The sequence below is a fragment of the Triturus cristatus genome, chromosome 2_1, assembly GCF_964204655.1.
Source record: "Triturus cristatus chromosome 2_1, aTriCri1.1, whole genome shotgun sequence".
In the NCBI taxonomy this organism is placed as follows: Eukaryota; Metazoa; Chordata; class Amphibia; order Caudata; family Salamandridae; genus Triturus; species Triturus cristatus.
Genome location: NC_140581.1, coordinates 125,598,841 through 125,622,125, shown reverse-complemented (window position 1 = coordinate 125,622,125; position 23,285 = coordinate 125,598,841). Strand labels below are relative to the sequence as shown.

The 23,285-nt window shown below is 43.7% G+C and overlaps 1 long non-coding RNA gene across 3 annotated transcripts in view; it reads left to right on the top strand.

Moving 5' to 3' along the window:
• LOC146863872 (uncharacterized) overlaps positions 1-22,571 on the top strand; it is a 92,158-nt gene extending 69,587 nt beyond the window's left edge. Inside the window, exons 1-4 of one of the 3 annotated variants that reach the window (XR_014969608.1) lie at positions 4,841-4,957; positions 21,310-21,410; positions 22,134-22,238; positions 22,342-22,571. This is a non-coding gene — a long non-coding RNA (uncharacterized LOC146863872). Of the gene's footprint in view, positions 1-4,840; positions 5,019-21,309; positions 21,411-22,133; positions 22,239-22,341 lie in introns of those variants that run through there. The other 2 variants (XR_014969609.1, XR_014969611.1) reach the window with 2 other exon arrangements.
• Positions 22,572-23,285: the final 714 nt, after the last annotated feature.

Here is a 23,285-nt window from a genome sequence, read left to right as displayed (position 1 = left end):
CATCGGAGTAAGGAACATTACAGATATTCAATTTAATGAAAACGTGAGCTGGTCTTGCCAGATTGGCAGGCAGAGCAACTGGGCATTTTCCAGAGGGGCTGCCGTAGCCAGAGCTGGTTTGAATTTCAAAAGCGTGGAACTCAGCTTCTGCTTGTGTCACTGTCCCAATCTCTAAGTATTCAATCTCTCAGCAACCATAACTCCCCTAATCCCCTAAATGAGAGGGACAGGGGATGAACACAAAATACCGGGCAACTGAATCTGGACTGGAGGCAAAAGTGGAAAATGCAGTGGGGTTCATTTAGTATTAAAACTCTCCCCTACCCAGCAGTACCTGGTTTCTCCTCATTTCCTGTCCTACTACAGCCAACAGCACATTGGGAATGAAATGGGGGAGGAGGGAAATCAGGAAGAACGGAAAGGAGAGGAACAGCAAGCTAGGCAACATGCTAAGGCAATGGGAAATTGAAAGTAGGGGCTGTCCTTCCCAGGGAATTATCACCATGATCTGGGCTCTGACCAGCTTTAGAATACAGGGTTTTACCAAGATACTTAGGTGAAACGGTAAAGCTATGATTAGATGTCAAGTAGACTAGTTTCATGGCTAAAAGGTACTCCCTATACCACATCTGGTTGGGTTGTTTGTCCACTTTGTTTGGGGGTCCTGTCAATGTTTTAAAACACTTGTTACCTTCCTTGGGTTCCGTCAGTCGTTGGTTACCAGGCAACAAACAGTGTGTATACTGATATTTACCATTGATGCTTCACGGCTTAAGACTATTTCATTCTGTTTGGATACCAGAGCTGTCATCTTCTAAACTTGCCTCAAAAAAATGCAACAGTGAGCAGTCAAAGGCTTACTCCAGGAGGTGTAAAGGGATTAGAATGCAAGTACAGTATGAGTCAAGTCAAGTCAAAGTATGCTTTATTCGAATTTCATTCATAAAAGCAGAAAAACAAAATACAATGTAAAACGAATACATACAACAATTTTAAAACAAGATTACATTTCAATCATTAGCAACAAAGTGCAAAGCACACTTCAAGAGAATTTTTTTTTAACTCAAATTATTGATCCTATATATATGTACTGTTCTATTTATAATGGTAAGAAAATGATAAGATGCATAATTTAAAAATAGTTTAAAAAATGGCATACAGATAAAAATACAGGGATAAAACGTAACAGAATAGTCAAATGGCTAGCAGTCTCTGTCATGAATAAGAGAGTAGTTAGGTAACTAGCAATCTCCTTCTAATTGACCACGCCCAACCTAGATACTTTGCAGTGGCTACTGAAACCCATGTCAAAGTCAATAATCACCAGGGGCGCAGCTTGGTCAGTAAGATTGGGGGGGGGGTAGGTTGTGAGCTTGTTTTTCCGACAATCAGGCTGGCATATAATGTTTAAATATACTATACGACAAGCATGATGCATGAGAGGGGCTTTATGGGGCAGTGAAAAGGGAGAGAAGCATGCAGATTGGTAGGTGCAAGGAGAGAAAACACAAATATTTTGTGAAGTAACTAATGTTTTTGAGGACTTTCAAAACAGAGAGTGTTTGAGAGTTTTTGTCTGTGTGTATATAAAACTTCCTGGTGAAATCTGACTAACGTCTCACAATCCCTGACTGAAAGCACCAGTACCCAACTATTTATCAGAAAATACATTTATTAGGGGTGGTCTGACACCCCCGCCCAAAACTACAACCTTGATAAGCACGCTTGATAAACTCAATCTCCGGTCGAGTTATATTCTTTAAGATGGTCTGATTTAGAAGATTGGCATTTAGAATGAAACCCTCAGAATCCGCAATGTAACTAATAGTACCCTGCTACACAACAAATATTTTCTGAAGCGCGTGCAAGGGTTCCTGACAGGGCAATGTGTGTACATGTGCGTCCACGTCAGTGTCCACTCAAGTATTCTGCGAAGTGGGAAAAAGGCGCTGAGAGCACGACTCCATTATAGCGAGGCTTGGACAGCGGAGCAATGCCACTCAAAGCGCCATGACTCACCTTAAAGGGTCATCCGCAAAGCATCAAACACCCGAGGCAGCCAGAGTGCCTGTCTCCAGGGTGAATCAGCAAAAAGCAGGCCTCGCGATGGAGGTTCATGAGATTTATAGATACAAGGGGTATGCTTCAGGAGTGGTAAACACAAGATAGGATTACTTTTAAAAGTTTTAAAGGAAAATAATTTGATTGTGGGTATGGGGCAACAAGTTTGCCTATCTCGAGGGTGAGGCTCACCCCATGCGATAATGGAAAGGGGGGGCTCTTGGCCCCCCCGCCTGCATGGCTGTGCGGCGACCTCCCCCGGACTACTCGGTGGTGGGGCGCGTCACTGAGGGGGCGCGCCCTACCACCGATTGGCTGCCTGCATGACCCGGATGTCGTTAATCGACATCCGGGTCGGAAGGGAGGGGGGCGGGCCACTGGGGGGGGATAAAGCGGTGGGGAGCGCCCAGGTGACCCCCTTGTTCCCTGGACGCTCCCCCACATAGGACGTGCCCCGGCGCTCGGGGCGGATAACTTTTCCCCACCCACCATCCCTGGAGTACGTGGTCGATGCGTTGCTAGACCAACTAGCGGGCATTGGGCGCGTGAAGCTGTCATGAGATGTTAGTTTTTGATGAGGTTTTTTGCTGTTAGGACTTTTTCTCCCATTGTAGTGATCAATATGGTATTGTGCAGTTATGTTCTTGACTATGCTTTCTTGTAGGCCTTTTTTCTCCCAAGGTAGCGAATGATACTGGACTATGTGTAACTGTTGCAGTCGTGTTTAGGCCTTTTCTTTCCCTTGTAGCTTTATGATGTTATACATGACCTGTGATTTTAGTCAGTGTAGTTGTCCTTTAGAATTTTCTCCCTTAGGTCGTCGTATTTATTAGGTATGAGGGGCATGCGGTAAGGTCATGACCGGTGAGCAACTATTTGAAGGTCTGAGGGGGCGGGCATCATCCTACGGAGGTGCCCGCCCAGGGGGAGGGGCCATTGGCCCCTCCTAGAACTTCAGGGGCAAGGTAACTGGTGCTTCAAAGGGGCGCGGGTTGGGGAGTCACGCTTTCCTTAGGCTGGTAGCCACCCCGCGCGCGCATACTCATGACGTCACCGGATGGCGCAGAGTAAGGGCCCTCCTTTAGTGGGTAAATGAAGTTCACGGCGTGGACCGGGTAATTACCGGGCCCGGCTGCGCATGCGCACACCTGTAGGGGAGGCGCAGCTCGTAGGACCTGACACCGGTTAGCGACCTTGCCATATGGCCCAGAAATGTTAGTATACAAAATGCAGAGGAGGATGTTAGACTCGGTTAGGAAACAATCTGTATTAGAGTCTTTGTTAAGGATAGACACTCACACCTGTTGACAATAATGTATCTAATGTCCTGCTGAATTTTGTATAACCGTTTATCATGCAAATTTGAAATTTATTGTTTTGTACTTAATAAATACGGCCGGGGGGTTTCGCGACCCCCCGCCTTCCAAAGATACCACGTCTGGGTGCTGTGTCCGGGGGTGGTGTGGTCATAGGGGGAGGGTGGTAGCCAGTCACTGACCATGTGACTGTGATGAGGAAGACATGATGTGGAGGTAATGCAGGAGTTTTAGTTCAATGTCATTGCATAGATTTCTTTCCAGAAAATATATGTGAGGTGAAATTTGGCTTGAGTGAATCCAGGTCATTCATGTTTGGGATGTATGATGCTACCTGGGTCAGAAGCCGTAGGCACCTTTTCTCTGATCAGAGACTAATGGCATGCAGTGTGATTGCCACTGATGCCTTCATCAAGCCAAACTTTGGGTGATACAATTTCTGTTCCATCCATGTGCTAAGTCAGGGATCGCCAACCTTTTCTGTAACAAAAACTACTTAGGTTCAATTAATGGCATTCCGAGCTAAAGTGATCACTGCTCTAATAGTGAGCAACCTCAGTGCGTCAGCAGGGTTGTCACTAGTAATGTAAATAGGGCTTTATTTAAAAAAAATTGAAATTACTCTATTGGTAACAGATAACAGCAGCCCTAGCTCTGGTACCAAGATAATAATGTGATTCATAGGTCTCCCACGACCCTGCTTCATTTGACAGTCAAATATTGGCTTTAAATATATTTTACAAAGTCAGACATTTTCTCCAAAAATCAGTTTGTGATTTCTTAAAATACACACTTCTTGATCATGAATACACGCTTTTCAATTTTGGTATACATGTATTAATTAAACAAAGCAAATGCTTCTAATTTTGTAGGCTGAGTTACACAGGAGTAGCCGGGGAGCTTCCAGTAGCTCACGAGCTACTCGCTGGAGAAGCCGGTGCTAAGTAGTCGCTTTAAAACTTTATAAATCCAAGCTATTTTTGGTCAGAGAATGTTGGCAGGTATATCTCGAGGAGAGTTAAACCATCTTTATTGGTAGCATTTGTCTATGTGCATAGCTGCTAAGAAACACCATTTTATTAGCCAAATAATGTTGCGCTTTGAGATTGGTTAACATTGAGCGTATAGGTTCAAATCCCCAGCATGCAATGCGTTATTGGCTCAGAATCCAGGACTGTCTGAAGGTGTCATAGATGGCACGCTACCACCTCTCGCAGCTACCCACCCATGAGAAGTGCAGTACAAAAACAAGTTGTTGTTTTTTTACACCAGAATGTACGAGAACGACCTCTTTATTTGCTTTTTAATGCATCTTTCATTAAGGGTAACTTGCTGTCAGTGTCAGCTGATATACCTCTGAAAATAAACCCAAGGCAAACAACACGCGTGCCCACAAGCATCAGGTGCCCTATAAATATGCATTACACCTGCACGAGGAGCAGATTAGTGACGGGGTTATTAGAAGACAATGCGCTGCGTCATGACGTGCGCGCCCGGCAGAAGAACGCCGTGACTCAGCTCCTCGCGTCGCTGGTCTGGTCTCCGGGTGGAACACGCGGCAGTCTGGCGGGCTTCCAGAGGTGGGGATGCGGGGGCCTTGAGAACTTTGTTTGGTTACCAAAATTGATTGAGATAAAGCAGGTGAAATGCTTCTTTTTAAACAGAGTGAATTGAAATGCAGATCTCTAGACTGAGAAGTGACATTTTCCTGTTTGCACATACGCAATATGCCTGTGAACTAACCGAGCAGCTGCTGGAAGCCAGTTAGCTGGCTTGATAAACAGGATGAGGTTCACCGTCAGCCCCCCTCCCTACCCCGGGTCCCCTCCTTCCCCACATCCTAGGCAATGCCAAAGTTAAGGCATCTCTTGGCAAGGGCTGAGCGAGCGTGGCATTTGCAGAGACGCTGCTGTACTTTGGACTCTTTACAGAATGTCAGTTTCCTCACCCTGCTCAATGCTTGAAATGGAAACAATAAGTGCATGTACTCACTAAAATGAGCAAGAGAAGTGGCAAGTGGGCGGGGCTAGGGGTGGGCCACGGGCAAGATGTGATCATACATAATGACTTCTGTACCAGTTTCAGCACATATCAAAACACAAGAGAAATGCATTTATGTCAACAAAACAGACTAACTCGTTACACAAAATGAAAGCCAAACAGGGTAAAATGTTAACATTTCCTTGTTTTGTAATATTTGCTGATTCTTAATGCCATCCTGTTATTTGTTGTTGTTTGGCACAATACTATAAATTCTCAAGCGTGCATACAAACAGAAAGAAACAGGCACATGTGTACAGAAAAGCATTCCACACATTCATCTTAAAATATCCCCTGAGAGTGCCCTGATTCGCCCTCTTTCTTTACAGAAGAACAGGCGCACAAGCAGGCAAGCACACAGACATAAGCAAACACTCACACAAAGTCTCAGGTGGGATTAAAGCCATTTTAAACTCCTTACCTCCCATGGATTTTCCTTAATTGCCGCTGTTAGAGTGCTGCCTCCATACCTGTGTTGTGGTACAAAAGATAATGTCACAGTGGAGAACATTCACAATACATAGAGAAAACAACAAATAGTCTATGTTATCAAGACAAAGTACGACAGCACCAGTTAACTCATTCCACCAATGGTTGTGATTTTATTACATCACAAGAATTGAAATGAATCAAATTATAAGGTACAATGTATTTCACATTTTAAGTATTTTGAAAGGCAGGTGCACACAATGAGAAGTGACAAGTGCATAGTAGGGATGTGTGAAGGGAAGGTAGTGCACATAAATACATCAACAATCAGTGATGACAATCTATCCTGTCAAATATCTGGCATATGCATAAATGACAAATCATAACATAAGGAAATAGATGCAGATGTACACTCTCTGTCATCTATGTTTGACAAACAAATAAAACACAGTCAACGTTTCGACCCATATATAGAACAGCAAACTTTGCGCCTTGAGGGTGGGGTCTTCATTAGGACCGAGGTATGGGGAGATAGTGGGCACCTGGGGGTAATAGGATGAAGTTAATGAGGAGGTGTGTCAGTCATGAACATAGCTAACAGTAATACTATTTAGGATAAATTACCAATACAGCGAGAACTTCAGGCTAAGATTTTGTATGGTGGGCCGTGTAGGCTCCTGCGGGGGAAAGAGAGAGAGGAGACATAAAAGAAAGAACAACTAGGATCGGTACTTCAACTAGCGGATTTGAAGAGTATGAAAACAGAACAGAAGTTCACAGAAACTTACACAGAGTTAGCGCAGGTAATCGTGGTAACGGACTACTGAAAGGGGCAAGGAGGCTGGTTACTTATCGGACTCAGAATTCCAATACTTAACATCAAAAGCAGCCCCGTTTGCCAACTATTTAAACCTTGCCTAATGTCCATAAGAACTTGAACAGCCACCGGGCCGGCTTATTGTATCCGGTTGTGGCTCGATACTTGAGCCCCTCTGAAAGTATGTTGACTTTTTCCTAAAGCCATTAGTGGAAAAGACTGCTTCCTACCTTCGCGACACCATGCAGGTGATCAATTTGGTTGATGGCATGCCTTTTGAACCTGTTTCCCAAATCCTAGTCACAATGGATATTGTTCTTTGTTATGTACGAGCATCCCCCAACGTCATGCCCTTGAGGTAATTAAAAAATACCTGGACAAAAGGACTCTACCTGCACTAGTCCCAACGGAGTTCATCGTACAACTGTTGGAAATAGCTATGACACAAAACTTTTTCTACTTCCAGGGTGACCATTTTATGCAGACCAATGGGGGGTAGCTTCGCCCCTGATCTGGCTATCCTGTATATGGATAATTTTGAAGAACAATACATCTACAGTGATCTGAACCCATTTAAACACCAGGTAACATACTGGAAGCGCTATATAGACAATGTCTTTATGATCTGAACTGGCAGTGATTCCGAACTCCTTTCTTTCTTTGGCTGGCTGAATGAAAGGTCAATTGACATTCAGTTCACCATTCACATGGATAAATGGACCATTGATTTTCTTGATATATCAATAAAAGCTGCCAACCACTGTTTGTACACCACCCTCTCCCGGAAACCCACCGAAAGGAACACTCTCTTACGATATGGCAGCCACCATCCGCGGGGACTACGCGACAACTTGCCCTTTGGAAAATTCCTCAGGATTAGGAGGAACTGTACACAAAAAGAAGATTTCTTTACAGAATCTGATGACCTCATCAATAGATTGATAGAACAAGGATATCTCAAGCGGATGGTAAAGCGGGCCAGGAAAAGAGCTTGGCATAACCCGAGGGAATCACTACTCACACCAAAAGAACATCCCAATGAGAACATGGACAGGCTGATCTGTGTGACAACTTACAACACAAGGAGCAATGAAATCAGGCAAATTGTCAACAAGCATTGGCCAATTGTGGCAGACGATTTGCAGTCACCTCTCCCCCCCATGCACTCATTTAAGAAAGGCAAAAATGTTCGAGACCATGTGGTCAGATCATTCCTATTGCCCCCGCCTCAACCAACCATTCCATCGATGTGGCAACTTCCGGCATTAGTGGGACACTATAAATGTGGGAACTGCAAAGCCTGCGGTCTGACAATTGAAACAAAACAGTTCAACCATAACAATTGCACAACGGATCTTAAAATCCACACCAACTGCAACACATCTAATGTAATCTATGCAATTCTATGCCCTTGTGACAAAGTCTATATAGGCCAAACAACCCAAAAGGTCAAGGCCCGAATACTGCAACACTGCAGCAGGATACGGTGCGGAACAGGGGCACCCCTAGTTGAAAACTTTCAAACTTTTGACCATCCCCCAGAATCCATTAAATGGTTGATGATTGAAGAAATCTGATTGGGAATCAGGGGTGCTGACTTGAGCTCCATATTGAACATCCGGGAATGCAAGTGGATGGACCGTTTCAATTCTGTCCACAATGGCCTTAACTAAATGGATGTAACGTATGCCCAACTGTCTATACTGAATGGGAATTAGGGGGTACATCCTTTGCCATCTAGCATCATACATAATCTAATAGGAAAGTGATACCATCTGTTTGACATATCATTATATGTAGAATACAGATTCGCAGACTTTGCGCCAGGTTTTTGGACTGGACAGCATGATGCTATACCTTACATATGCCAATGTTTTGAGGCTTTGACCGACCGGTGAACAAGCATCTAATACATGCTTAGCCTAATAACACCTTCAGAAAAGGTCATATGTGTTATTTATTTTGTTGGTGAATAATAGAGACACATCTTTTTGAGCACAGATACCAACTTGCTTAATGTATAATATGGCGGCATTAATGTTTGTACATTCTTGACTAACCTTCCGTCATCATTCTAATTTGTTAAATTATTTCTCCGTGTTATGGTTTCACTTTCAACACTGGCGTAATTATGATTTGTTTCTCGCCATATTTCCATAACTAGAAATGTGTGTGTATTTTATATGTTAAATCGCATGTTCTGCTCGTTTTTATATTGTGAGCTGCAACCTGCAGACAGGACTTGTCACGTTGTGGGCAAGAAAGAGGGCCGATTTTGACTTCCCCTCGTCAGCAGCCGGTAACAAATAGGTCGTAAAACCTTTCCCCACGAACGTGCCCAGCGTGCACGCTGACTCCCGGTATTTAATCTTCACCCGTGATACAGCCACGGTTTTAGCTGTTGGACGAATGCCTCCAAGCAACCCGCAGGTATGTTCTGGCCCCCAGTCCGGACGAGACTAGTCAGGCTGGTTTTAGATTTACTTTGTCCAAGTCAGGCTCTTGTCAGGAAGCGGCCCGATTCCACACGTGCTGTCATTTCATCTCAGACGCGAGTTTGAGTTTCTTGCTGGCCACAATGTAGCTATTTAGTCAACCTAGTTCCCGCTTAACGGTGTCTTTTCACGGCTCTTAACGCAGCCACGACTGTAGCCGTAAATCACCCCAATTAGCACTTTGCCTATTGAAATGTGCGTGCTACAATCTCCCGCGTCGCAATCACCGCGTTGCCATGCCTTTTCAAATAAATAACGCGCGTTTGGCATCCTTACTAGTAAGGTGAAATGTGCGCTATTGACATAATGCCTTCCATATGCGGCATGCAATGGAAGAATCCCACATGTTTGCTTCTGCGTAGTTACTTTTTAAGACACTACCTTAATCTCGTTTTGCCCTAACTTGTTGAAGTAATGGTAGCATACTTATTCTGACATGGTACATACTTTCTCTTCAGCCATAGGTTACTGATCAACCTTGGCTTTCTTGCCACGATTACCTGCGCTAACTCTGAGTAAGTTTCTGTGAACTTCTGTTCTGTTTTCATACTCCTCAAATCCGCTAGTTGAAGTACCGATCCTAGTGGTTCTTTCTTTTATGTCTCCTCTCTCTCTTTCCCCCCCCCCGCAGGAGCCTACACGGCCCACCATACAAATTCCCAGCCTGAAGTTTTCTCGCTGTAACTGGTAATTTATCCTTAATAGTATTACTGTTAGATACGTTCATGACTGATGCACCACCTCATTAACTTCATCCTATTACCACCAGGTGCCCACTATCTCCCCATACCCCTGTCCTGATGAAGACCCCACCCTCAAGGAGCGAAGTTTGCTGTTCTATATATGGGTCGAAACGTTGACTGTGTTTTATTTGTTTGTCAAACATAGATGACAGAGAGTGTACATCTGCATCTGTTTCATTATGTTATGATAAGTCATTTATGCATATGCCAGATATTTGACAGGATAGATTGTCATCACTGATTGTTGATGTATATATGTGCACTACCTTCCCTTTGCACATCACCTTCACACATCCCTCCTATGCACTTGTCACTTCTCATTGTGTGCACCTGCCTTTCAAAATACTTAAAATGTGAAATACATTGTAGCTTATAATTTCATTCATTTCAATTCTTGTGATGTAATAAAATCACAACCATTGGTGGAGTGAGTTAATTGGTGCTGTCATACTTTGTCTTGATGACATAGACCATTTGCTATTTTCTCTATGTATTGTGAATGTTCTCCACTGTGACATTATCTTCTGTACCACAGTCTACTCAGGTCCAGTGGCCTATCGGGTTATCCCATTATTACGTAACTCCAAACCTGTGTTTGCACAAATTCACACAATAGTGTGAATGTGATTAACAGCACAGGGCCTAAATGGGCCCTCCACTGTCAAACACAGTGTGATGGTGAACACAGGGACATCATTCAAAAAAGGTCACACTGATTAGTTCAGCTGCTGTTCAGCTCAGAAATACAGAAGGGCCTTGGATGTCAGATAGGTTCCAACGCTGACAGCCTAGTGCAGTTGCAGCCGATGAGCCTACCTTTCATAAGTACCGGTACTCTCCTCACAGTACAGAAGTGCAGTACCTATAGTGATAAACGTAAGAAGTGCCGGTATTCAGTACATGTGAGTAATGGCCCATTTAAAGCACTGCCACTGCCCTTTTCCCTACAAACAGTCTCTTTCTGTCTCTTGCTGGTTCCGTGTTTTTACAGCCACATGTCCTCTCCACTCACCTCTCATCTTTACCCAGCCTCTGTTCTTCTCTCACTCGTTCTGCCCCTCTTACTCCCACTTCTCCACTTCTCGCTTACTCTCTCCACAAGTCTCTTACATTTTCTCACTGGTTTTCTCCCTACTTGCCTACTGTTCTCCCCCCAATGCTGTTCTCATCCCCTAAGTTTGCCTCCTGGCCAGTATTTTGTTCTGCTATATTTCATTATTTTTGTGTGTATATATATAATAAAGCTCACAAGAAATGTACCAGAGTTTTGGGTGGGACTAAAGCACTTTTACCCAAATGGTCGCTGCACACCTGATTGACAGTGCACGGTCTGTGTAGAAACCCTGTCATGTTAATCACAGTGTGACACAGTGTGTGGAGGAGTGTGGCTCAATAGTTAGAGCGGCAGACCCTGAAGCAGAGTTCTGGCCAGGGACCAGGGTTCGATTCCCGCCTCGGCGGGGCTCGGGCTCAATTTCCTCAGACCTGTCTATTCTCGCCTCGGTGCCTATTCTAATCACGGGCCCCACGCTGCAACTCTGGGCAATAGCTTGCTTAGCCTCCACACCGGCCCCAACAGCGCTAAGGATGCCTGGCTTCACCCTGGGGGTGCCCAGGAGTGGACACTTCACAGGGAAAGCCAGGAGGGGTTCCACAGCGGTATGAGTATCAGCGCCAGGAAACCGCAAAAGGCGACACCGCAAGGTGGCCGTCTGGTGACAGTGCGCTCTATAAGTACCTTAACATAACAACAACATAACACGAGTCCACACAAACCCCTGCAATTTGGGGACATTCAAAGGGGCGGTGCTGGAATCTCCAGCAGCAACTCTGCAAAAGGCTAATTCACGACTTACAAGCTCCTCGGAAGCAGAGCGGCATCTGCCCTGCGCTGGAGGAGAAACCCAACCTGAGCATGCCGTCCCGTCGATTAGTGTACCATTACTCGCCCAGGCTACAGAGAAGTGACGGTACTGACGGCCAAAAAATTCGAAAGTGCCGGTACTCAGTACAGGTGAGTACCGACCCATTTAAAGCACTCACCCTGCTTCATCCAGCTCCACTGTGACACGTGTATGGTCTAAGAAACGTTTTAATAAGACTGGTGTCTTTTTCATTTGTTGACATTCTCTTTAGAGCAGTGCTTTAAATGCGCCGGTACCGAGTACCGACACTTATTTAATTTTGAGAGGTAGAGTGCCTACATTTATCAAGACAGAAGTAATACTTTTATTTGGAAAATGCAAGCACTCCTCAGAAACAAGCAGGTACTCTAGTACAGGGTACCTGGACTTCTGTTTTTCCATTTCAAGCACTGCTTAATAGCACACGTAGAAGGAGAGCAAGGGTTAGTTATAAACCTGAACTTAGTATGATGAAGTGCAAAACTATGCAAAAATGAGTTCTGGAACTCTGACCCCCACAGAAAACCCAATCAGTGGGAAAAGCCATCAATATGACCTCTAAAACACCTAAGAGTGCCACAAGGTGTAGAAAAGGCATATGTTTCATTTTTCATAACATAACAAACATTGTATATATATTCACTCTTTTTCTAGATCGGGTCACTTCACTGAAATAATTAAGGTAACAGAATAGATGGCATAGCCCTACGCCTTCTCCCTCTTCTCCTTGAATTGATGAACACTGTCCAATGTGGACCCTAGACCCAAACCCCAGACCCAGATATATCCCTATATGCTGATCTGATGACATGCTAATATATTTCCGGGATCTGGGCATGGACCTCACGCCAATCATCAATTTATTGCATTCATTCTGGAGGGTGTCGGGACTCCGGATCAATCACTCTAAATCATACACATTGTTATTTCATGATGACATATCGGGCGACACTGTCACTATGTGTAACCAGACTACACCAGAAGCACATTCCCCAATTCAGATATACAGAACCCCTAAGGACGTAGTTGATGGAAATTTATTAAAAGCCATAGCAGCCCAGCGGACACAGGTGAAATTCTGGAACGCCCTGCCCCTCTATGTAACAGGCCATCCATCCGGCTCTCTCCAAAATGGTTATGTTGCTGAAATTATCATATTATTTTGTTAATTTGCCAATAATTATTCAAAACTCAGTCTTCAAAATACTAGACTCCTTACTCCTAGACCTTATCTGGTGCCCTGGCAGACGTTGTGTTAGGCTTTCGAAAGTACAATTGCCAACAACAAACGGCGGTTTAGGAGCCTCTGATTTCCATTCTTACTGCCTTGCAGTCCAATTGCAATGGCTGTGACAATGGCTAGCAGGATTACACTTGCAAGAAATTGGATATACTCAATCTATACTGCACTCCGGTCACTTGCACAGACTCCTATTGCAGGGATTAGCAGGCCCTCCCAAGCGCCCTACAGTCCTACATAATGCCATAATTTATTGGAAACTGGCACTCTGTTATATGCGTTACACATCTCCTTACGCCCCGAATATCCACCCTAAGCGGAATGCCTACCCCCTTGGGTACAATTACGTCCCTGAACCTGGCACCTTGGGAAGCGACAGGGATTACCATATTGGTGACCTATTTGAAGATGGCCAACTTCAGTCCCATCAAGATTACATTCAAACCCACAAGCTACCCTCACACATGCCAATATACTGAGGTATGTCCGTACACAGTGGATGCGGTTGGGTACCTAACCTGCAACACATACATTCGTGCAGGCAGTGCATCCAATGGGCACTGGTAGACATTTCATTAAGTGGCTGTATGATGGCCTTCGCACCCATTTACAAGCTACACTTGTCGCATTACGTACACAGTGGGAGACTGAAGTGGGCAGAGCCCTACACAATAAGGAATGGCGTTTTGTTGTGGAACTCCCAGTGTAATACCTTGAAACACGCTTTTTAAGTTCATTCAGTTTATGCTCCTCCACAGAGCATACTTAACACCTGCTAAATTACACAAGATTTTCACCACGGTCTCGTGGGCATGTATGCGTTGCCGACATGATGAGGCATCCTTAACACATATGATATGGTCCTGTCCCGTTTTAGTAACGTATTGGGTGGAAGTCTGAGATTCACTCAGAACCCTGACAGGTGATACACATTGGGATGAGCACTGTCTTCTGGGACTTTACCCGAGGCCAAAATCCTTGAAAGCGATGGCGCGAATTGTGGGTCCAGCGCTCCTCCTAGCTAAGAAGCAGATAACGAGACGCTGGAAGCTGCTGCACACCTAACTATAAGCTGGTGTGAGGAGCTTTGGCATGGGGTCCGCGGAGAGACAGGCACTCTGCAGAGAAGAATACCGTGGCCTCCGTAAGCATCCCATAGCCATGCCATAGGACACCATGCTAGAACAATTCAAAACACAAGACATAGAAATGGACTGACCCTCCCATAGTTAGTCACAACAATATTGGGTGGGATTGACCCTAATATTATTCTAGACATGGTAAACAATCTGGTACTATAACCTAATGCGAGGAGTATTCCCCTCCTCTTCACAGTCACACTTGCATTGTTTTTCATAACAGCAAAATGGGCGGACCGAGCGATGGACAGCTTACACAACGTTCTTCTTTGTTGTTTGAAGTTTATATTTCTTTAGTTTATTTTATTGCATTGTAGATAGCAGTGCCTTGTTTTTTAATCATTAGCCATGCCATATGATCTTTCATGTATTTTCCTCTCTTTCTCATGGTGTTCATCAATGACAATTATTCAACCATGTATAGTTTACATCATGATGTGATATTGTCGGTCAAATGTTGTCATGCAAGGGTGTAATTGGATGTAATTACCCTATGTATCTTTTATCCAAAATGCAATAACATTTGTTATTTTAAAAAAACCAATTGATGGCATGCCTTTTGGCATGACGGCACATTACCTTTTCTTCTGATGACTGGCTACTCAACTTTATAAACAATCTTTATTTAAAAGTTTGTTCAGCCTCTGCCTTAATTCCACGATACATACCTGGATTTTCTTGGCTTTGTGCCCTCCTTGTCTTGCCAAGTTTGAACTAGTACCCACACAAATCTCTAGGGCCGAATACATCAGTGTCTTGCCTTTTGGTGCACCATTCACTAGCCCCAGGGCTGGACTAAAGAACCAAAAGCAGCCCTGGAAAAAATGCTTAAACCAGCCGTGCTTCCTTCGTCTCCTTGTGCTGTCTCTCACTTTCCATCCATCCATTCCATTTCCTTCTCTCCACTCTCTTTTCCTTTACTGGTCGCCTTTTCTCTACCTTCCTCAGTCCCTCCTTCTCTCACTCTCTCCCTTGAAGTCTCCCTGTGCCTGTTGAATCAACTTCAAGGAGCTGGAGAAGGTAACAGAGGCACCAGGAGAAGCTGTGTGCTCTCAAAACAGGCTCCAAGGGCTGCAGGCCACAGGGGAAATGTCTGGTGGAATGAAAGGCCTGTCCGGCCCTAACTAGCCTCAAACTTGAACCTGCACACTTGCAGAAACAAACCTGCATGCTCTCAGCCCATTGCTCAGCCCCTCCTGGTTCCACAATTTTAATCCAAAGTGTCAGGACCTGCTGAGACTGGTACCAGAACAGCTAGTCTTGCTCACTGCAGGGGCTTGGGAATTCAGAAGGGTGCATAGTTTATATACCTGGAAGCACCTGTATCTGGAATAGTAAGAAACAGACCAAAGCTAAAGATTGGAGTAGAAGGCAGAGCCAGTGAAACCAGTGGCGGCTCCTCCTCTAAGGCGGAGGAGCGTCACCCTCTGCTCTCGGAGCAGGGGAAAGGAAAAATAAAATGATAATGCCAGAAGCGTTTTTATCATTTTATTTTTAGTGGAGCTTGGAGCCAGGTTAGAGCGTGGCTGACTTCGCTGCGTCATGGAAGACAAGTGGTATAATGTGCACCTTAAGTGCTCATGACAGTTTGGCTGTCTGTCTTCGGCCAGCCAAACCATCATGCGCACTTAGCATGTTCTCCCCCTATTCAATCATTAATAGGGGATACATCCAAAAATGATTAAAAACTGTCCCACAGAAAATGTTTTCCTCTTGGTTTATTTTATTAAAAATAGTTTTAATAAAAAGTTATATTTATGTATATTCAATTTAAACAATTCCTAGAATTTCTATACATAAATATCACAAAAGCAGCCCCATCAGAGCAAAGTGTACAATAGATACAAAAATAACAGCCTCAAAATACACAGACACAACATGCATACCAACAATACTTAAATGAAAAAGAAAAATGAAAAAATATATCTAATGTACAATAATGACAGAAATCACAATTAAAGTCTTTTCACAAATATCAAGCTAAAGATGGCAGATAAAATCCGTCATTTCAAAATTATCAAACTGTAAATAGCTGACAAAAAGCGCCAACGCGCGTTTCGGAGTGGACCTAAAGCCCAACAGTTCCTTCGTCAGGGCGCAGGAGGCAGAGATTATCAGGTGCTCAAAAGTCCCATCCAAAATGTCTTTTTATATGTATATATACATGTAGTGAAGTCAGGGGGCTCCTTAATGACACGATGTATGGCCGCATATATATAATCTGTGGGCAATAATGAAGAACAGTGCATATATAAGTATAAAAAACACTACCAAATATATCTTGGAGCTTACAACACCAGATAGGACACCCGAATAGTGGAGTAAGAAAGAGTGACCAGTCAAATAGCCAAGTAAAATATATAGACAAGATGTGAATAACAGGCTGAAATACCCTAGTGAAGAAAGAGAAATATAGAGGACCAACATATCAGAATGTTCTTCTGTGGTCTTAAGAAGACATAATAAAGAAGCATGAGTTGTGTATACTAATAAAGATAATGGACATAAGAAGTCCTATATCTATACCTACTTCATTAATGACTGGCCAACATGAGCCAGTGGTTGAATGGTAAATCGGATCAGAAGTAGGATGCAATGGTAATGAGGCCCACTGAGAAAGACACAATGAGACACAATATGGGTATCAAAAATATGTAGGAAAATGATAATTCTAAAAAATATATATATACCTACTCTAAAAATCGAACTTACTAAAGTTCTGTGGGCCGTCAACATGTAGAAATTCCCAAAAGTTAGATCCTGTGGTAATTGCCCACGAATAAATACAAAGAAATACCCTAAAGGACAACAAAAAAGTTTTTAATCTGAGAGTCAGTATCACGTTTTTACTTGACATTTTTTGCATCATGTGCATGGCGAACCTTTTGATGGCCTGGCTCATCCTTGCCTCTAAGAGCCCTAGCAGACCCTGGCTCAGCTCTGGCTCGCCTACGGGTATCTCTGACTTGGTAAAAAGTCACAGAAAATGCCAAACAAGCACTGAAAACATGAATAGTTTCCCTGACTTCCCCAGCACTAAACTGCTCTTGAGTCTCTGCACTACTGGTGGTTGGTGTTGCTTTGGGCAGGACAGCTGAGGCTGGAGAGATACAGCAGGGGAAGGCAGGGCGGCCGGGCAGGAGGGGCGTTGGGGCTGCGCAGTACGACCACCGGGCAGCTGCCCCCTGCTGGCTGCCAGCTGCTGCTCCGACTTGCAGCCAGTAAGGTTGCCACCATTCTCAGAAAAACCAACTGGCCATTTGCTCACGTTTTATAATTCTGCAAAGGCCCGGGCATGATACTTAAACAGAACTTTCTATAACATCCCCTGTATGACATGTTTTTTCTGTCTTCGTTTACTTTAATCACCAGTCGGGGATTATTACGGCTGCTGTAGAACACTACTTTCAAGTGCTTTCTTCTTATATTTATTGTTTAAAATATGTACTGGTAAGGAGAGAAAAATACCGAGTTTGAGCAATTTTAGTAGTTTTTGTACCAGCAAGGACAATAGAATGCTGGTAAACCAGGGCAGGTGGCAACCCTAGGAGCCAGTGTTCTGTGGCACTGTCTCCTGGCCCCCTTCCTTCCTCGCCAGCCGGGCCCTGCATATGTAACTTATACCGCAGGCGCGGGCTGGGCCTTGATTTCCACACGAAGAGATGCCTGGCAGGCCTGGTTTGGAGGTCAGGCTGCCGAGCGTGTAATCTGCCGCCACATGATGTACAGAATAAGTCCCAGACTCCAAAAATAAATGTCGGGGGGTGGGGCACAGACACTCACCGTCACACCAGCACAAATTAACCACTGTCACGCTTGCTGCTCTGGTCTCCCTCCTGTTCCTTCCCACCGTATGTAGGCTGTAGTAGGAACGAAAATGAGAGAACAACTAGGCTCTACTGTGAGATTTTGAAAGCGAAACGAATAACGTTCTAGCCTCCACTCTTCCCTCCGGGCCATATCTTTAAGTATCGGTTGTCCAATAGTTGCTGCCCTTCCCTCTTGTTCATGGAACCGGAAGCAAAGGGTCAGCTTGCTGAGTGAGGTATTGAATTATTAAATATGTGGGCTGTTGGACTGAGTTCCACTCTTTTAGTGCTCACACCGGCCTCCAGTTCTGGCATCCCCTGTGCGGCCAGGCAATCTGGCCAGACCAGCTCCTGTTTTAAATAACGTGACGACCTGTATCACTCCTCATTCTGATATAACGAGTAAGGCTTTAATTCTAGGCCTTGCACCTGGTATTATTCTACTCACAAAAGATGCATAGAGTATGCTGCTTTAGCCTGTCAAACAGCATGCCTCATTATGAAGGATCTGTCTGTGAGCTCGATAATTAGCATAGCATTAAAACTGGTGATGTTTGCAGTATCATCCCTGTCAGACTATGTTGTTTCCTTACACTTAAGGTAACTGGTGCTCATGATAAGCGCTCTGACACCTTCGGGTCTAGTTCGCGTTATAAACTCCGCCCCCCCCACCCTCAAAAAAAGGTATGTCCCACTCTGCGATATTACCAGTCCAAGGATGGACGAAAACATGAAAAAAGTCCTAGTAAAGAATGGTTCAGTACGTAAATTGCCAGTTTTTACTTTCCCGATAGTGCTCAAAGGAGTGAGTCTGAAAGAATCAGTCTTGAAGAATGTGAAGGTTTGTGTCTTTTCTTGTTTCCCTTTCAAGGCTTGTTGGGCGCAGGGCACTGAGACCGGTGTGACAGTACAGCCTGTCCATCTTTCTAACAGGAAATGACAGCAGACTCACACTGCAGGGCCTGTAACGTTACACAAGCATGGACATGACAATAGGGCCTGTTTGTCTTTCGTACTTAAGATGGTTGCAATCCTTCTAGAGTTCCCTACTTTCATGCTACTGCCATCTGTATCTACTCTCCAATGTCCCTCAAGCTCAGGTGGAAAACACTGTATTACAGGCAACCAGTGAAGTTACCATGCACCCTGTGTAAAACACTGAGCACTCTCTTTATGTCTGGAGGTATTAACAGAGTCACATACACCAACTGCCCTCATTTCATCTCGCGGGGGCAGTTCCTCACCTCACCTGCACTGAGTATTGGTGTGGCAGACACCATCAATATAGTGCATGGTTCAATTTGTGACTTCTCGACTATTGGGTGGAGTCGGTAGATTCATATACTGCGCGATTACTCACTTGGGTCGCACTACCACCCTAATGAGGAAGGCATACCACACCCATCATGTTAATACTCTTCAATCATGTATGTATGATAAATGCTTCATGAAATACGCCATAATAATCTCTCATAAGATACCTCTATAAACATTTCCACACAAACCAGCACCATTAAGTTCATTCACAGCAACATACCCAGACTATACATCAGGACCACGAGGATACACTGCAGCCACACACTTCTCTTACCAAACATGCAGGGCTGTCTGTACTTTCTCCACACTCAGGGAGCTCTATTCAAAAGGGTAAATGTACATTTGAATACACCTGCATATATAAATGTACTCTTACATTGTGTAGTAACTCTGTTAGTTTTTCTTTCCACCATTTCTAGTGTACAATTACTACAAAGTGTACACTCACAAGTCTTCATCGCCTCAGTTTAGGGGGCAGACTTTGTATAAATATAATTTACAACCATAAAGTTACTAGTAACTTTATCAGTGTATTTTACGGTCAGCACACTTGGCAGAGACCTCCACTCGCACCAGGGGCATAGACCTCTGTAGATGGGGCATAGACCTCTGTAGATGGGGCATAGACCTCTGTAGATGGGGCATAGACCTCTGTAGCTGGGGCATAGACCTCTGTAGATGGTGCATGACCTCTATAGATGGGGCATAGACCTCTGTAGATGGGGCATGACCTCTGTAGATGGGGCATAGACCTCTGTAGATGGGACATAGACCTCTACATGCAGGAATGAGAACTACATATGGAAAGGACTAGGATAATTATATACCCCTGAAGCAAATCATACACATCTGACATCTACTCCCTTCCAACAACATAAATACTGTCCTCACCATACAATCTGCTTTTTTCGTTCTCATCTATCCGCTCCTGTAGCCACCACATTCTGCCACAAGGATGCAGACCCCACTTGGAAAATAAATTTCAGAGGAGAGAAAACATTTCATAGGCTGTCTCCATTCACCCCAAGTGGAACACCAACGGCAGCCTTATCACCACCTTATGGTTATGGTTTGGGGGGATGAGGCACACAATGTGGGGGATGTAGACAAATGACAAGATGCAAGGAGACAGGTGAAGAAGTTCTTCAGGATCAGGTGTCACAAGTTCTTCCTGGAGGGCCACCTGGATCCTGTCTCCGTCTCTCCCTCTCGAGTAGAAAGCCATCGCCTGATTGCGCAACCACCTGCTGTATGGGCTGCCTCTGGCCACACTAATGTGGTGCTAGGTGGCATTCTAAACCCCCTCTCTCTATCTCTCTCTCACTTAAAGCAAACCTACAATCACTCGCATGTATTTCACCCATACCTATAGTGTAAGGCACATATTGCATACATATCCCTTGAAACACCCCCTAACACATTTCATATAAATACCTAAATGCTTTGATTACTTTTCTTTTATTTCTGCTCTTAGCATATGGCCACACTTTTATGTAGATTGGTTGCTTCAGCAGGGGCAGGAGTTATTGCGAGTACAGCAAGGCAACACACAGGACAGGTCTCACAACGCTACCCAACCACACTCACAGATATTTCCGCATGCTAACATTATCACTGCCACACTATGGAGAATGTGTGTCACTTGGTTTGCTAAACCTAACACTAGAAGATGGATGCGAGACTGGTGAGTGAAAAATCTGATGTTTTGGCTTTGAATCTAACCTCTTTGTTACTGAAAGAGTCTCTTTATGTCTATTGTGATACATCTCTATTTGCACCTGGGTCAATATACAGTGCAAGTATTGATTAAATTATATATTGTCTCAAAACTTGCCCTTAGACTTAGCAATGTAAGGGACAACTACAGTATATCTGTTAGGTCTTAACTTGCAGGAGAGGAATATTTGTGGGTCTCAAAATGTATACTTACATCATCTGAATAGCACCGTCTTGTATGATTTAGAAAAGCTTACTCCTAAATGTATGTCACTCTCTCCAGTCAGCTTCTGCCATACATCAGCTCCTGGTGCCTACCTCGCGAACATCAAAACCAGTGCATCTTGGCAGCAGCTATTAGGCCCTCTATGAGCCATCAGTAAGGTATGTCTGGGAACTTCTGATGTTAACTTCTGAATCTCATTATGGGCTCTTTCAATAACATATTTATCATTTTTTATTATGTAAAATGTTAAAAATAGTTTTATTGGTGTTGTTTACTTTCCTTTCTTGTATCTGTAACCGCAGTTTGGGCTGGACTATTCCAATGGGAAGCAGGGTCAAGACTGATTTGCATATGGCTGGGTCCAAACTGGGGTGGCATGGTGAGCAAAAGAACGATGAATTAAACCCAGATATGTGACTGGGGTGAGTGTTTGAAACGTTTCAGCATTCCGTCCATCACCTTGCTGTGTTACTATGTTTGCCCTAAGTAGTGAGGGTATGCCCAGACGTGGGTCCATTGCTCACTGTGCCACTGGATTCAAGCAAGCCTTGCTGAGGAGGGGTGAGACCCCGAAACCAATTGTAGGATGCTTGTTTCTGATCCAGGGAGGACCTGGCTTGACAGTTCGGGCTGGAATGTGGACATGGGGAGCAGAGTCAATACTAATTTGCATATGGCTGGGTCCAAACTGGGGTGGCATGGTGTGCAAAGGAACAATGGATTAAATCAAAATCTGTAACTGGGGGGTGAGTGTGTGAAATGTTTCAGCACTCCGTCCATCATCTTGTTGTTTTGCTGTAACTGTAATGTTCCAGGATTTGTGGTCATGATTACTTTTATAGATTAACAATACACATTGAACATAATTCTTATCTTTTTAGCTGCTGGTTCTGGAGGTATTTCGGCAACACCATCTATAAAGACACAGGTTTAGCTGCTGACCTCGCACGTGTGATCTAGAAACCAAATATCTTTGGCTGAAGCTGGTCAGTTGACATTATTCAGATATAATAATTCCAAGTATGGATCAACACTTATTTTCATATTTTTCTTTCTGTTCACTTAACACTAACTTTATTATTTTTGCAGAACAACGTCAAATAAAGTTCTGTTTTGACATTAGACCAACAACATCATCGCCCTGAAGAAGGTACGACCTGGACTGTTGGTCTACACCGAAATGCGCATCTGCGCAATGTTTCCCAACAGGACGCAAGAACCTTTCCATCCAACTTAGGATGTTGTATACTCTGAATGATTATTGTTTCCATTGAGACATGTAAACAAATTGATTTATATATATTCATCTAAAAAAGAGACCCAACTTGCTTGGCTTTTGTTGTTGGTCCCCACACTATGTTACGTCCTGTTTCTTTGTATTTGAGCATATCATTTTGGATTTTTTTTAGATGAGGAATGAATGTGGTATGAGTGTGATTTGTGGTTGGTGTGGTTTGGCCAGAATAGAAGACACAATATAGTTACCAGAGTTATAGTATGTGCAAATGTTTGATTATGCATTTCTGAAATACGATTCTCTGATTCCGGTCTTTTTATATATTATCTATTTGCTAGTAAATATACTAATATTTTTTTTAAATATATTGTCTGTGGCATATTTAGACTATTTCAAGTATGTATGTCATACTTTGCTTGCTGTCTTGTATTAATGTATACATGTAATATAGCTCCATGATGACTGTTTAGAGTATTCAGTTATGGCGAGATATTCCGTTCATCAAATAGGTCAGGCAGGATCACTTTTCTTACTTTTGGAGTACTGGGCTACATGCTGACAACTCAGCTGTACTAACTTTTGATTGGGACTAATAAAGTTGAAATTTCCAGGTATCAAAAGAATCGCTACATTAAGCCTGCCTTCATGGCCAAGTCGAATTTAGTGTAACTTTTTTTTTTTTTTAAATCTTTTTATTGTTTAAAAAAAATTTAGTGTAACTTGATAAAAAAAACGACTTTTTGAAAGTTGGCACTCTGTTGCCAAAGTCCTCTGTGGCCACTAGCAGATGCCTTCT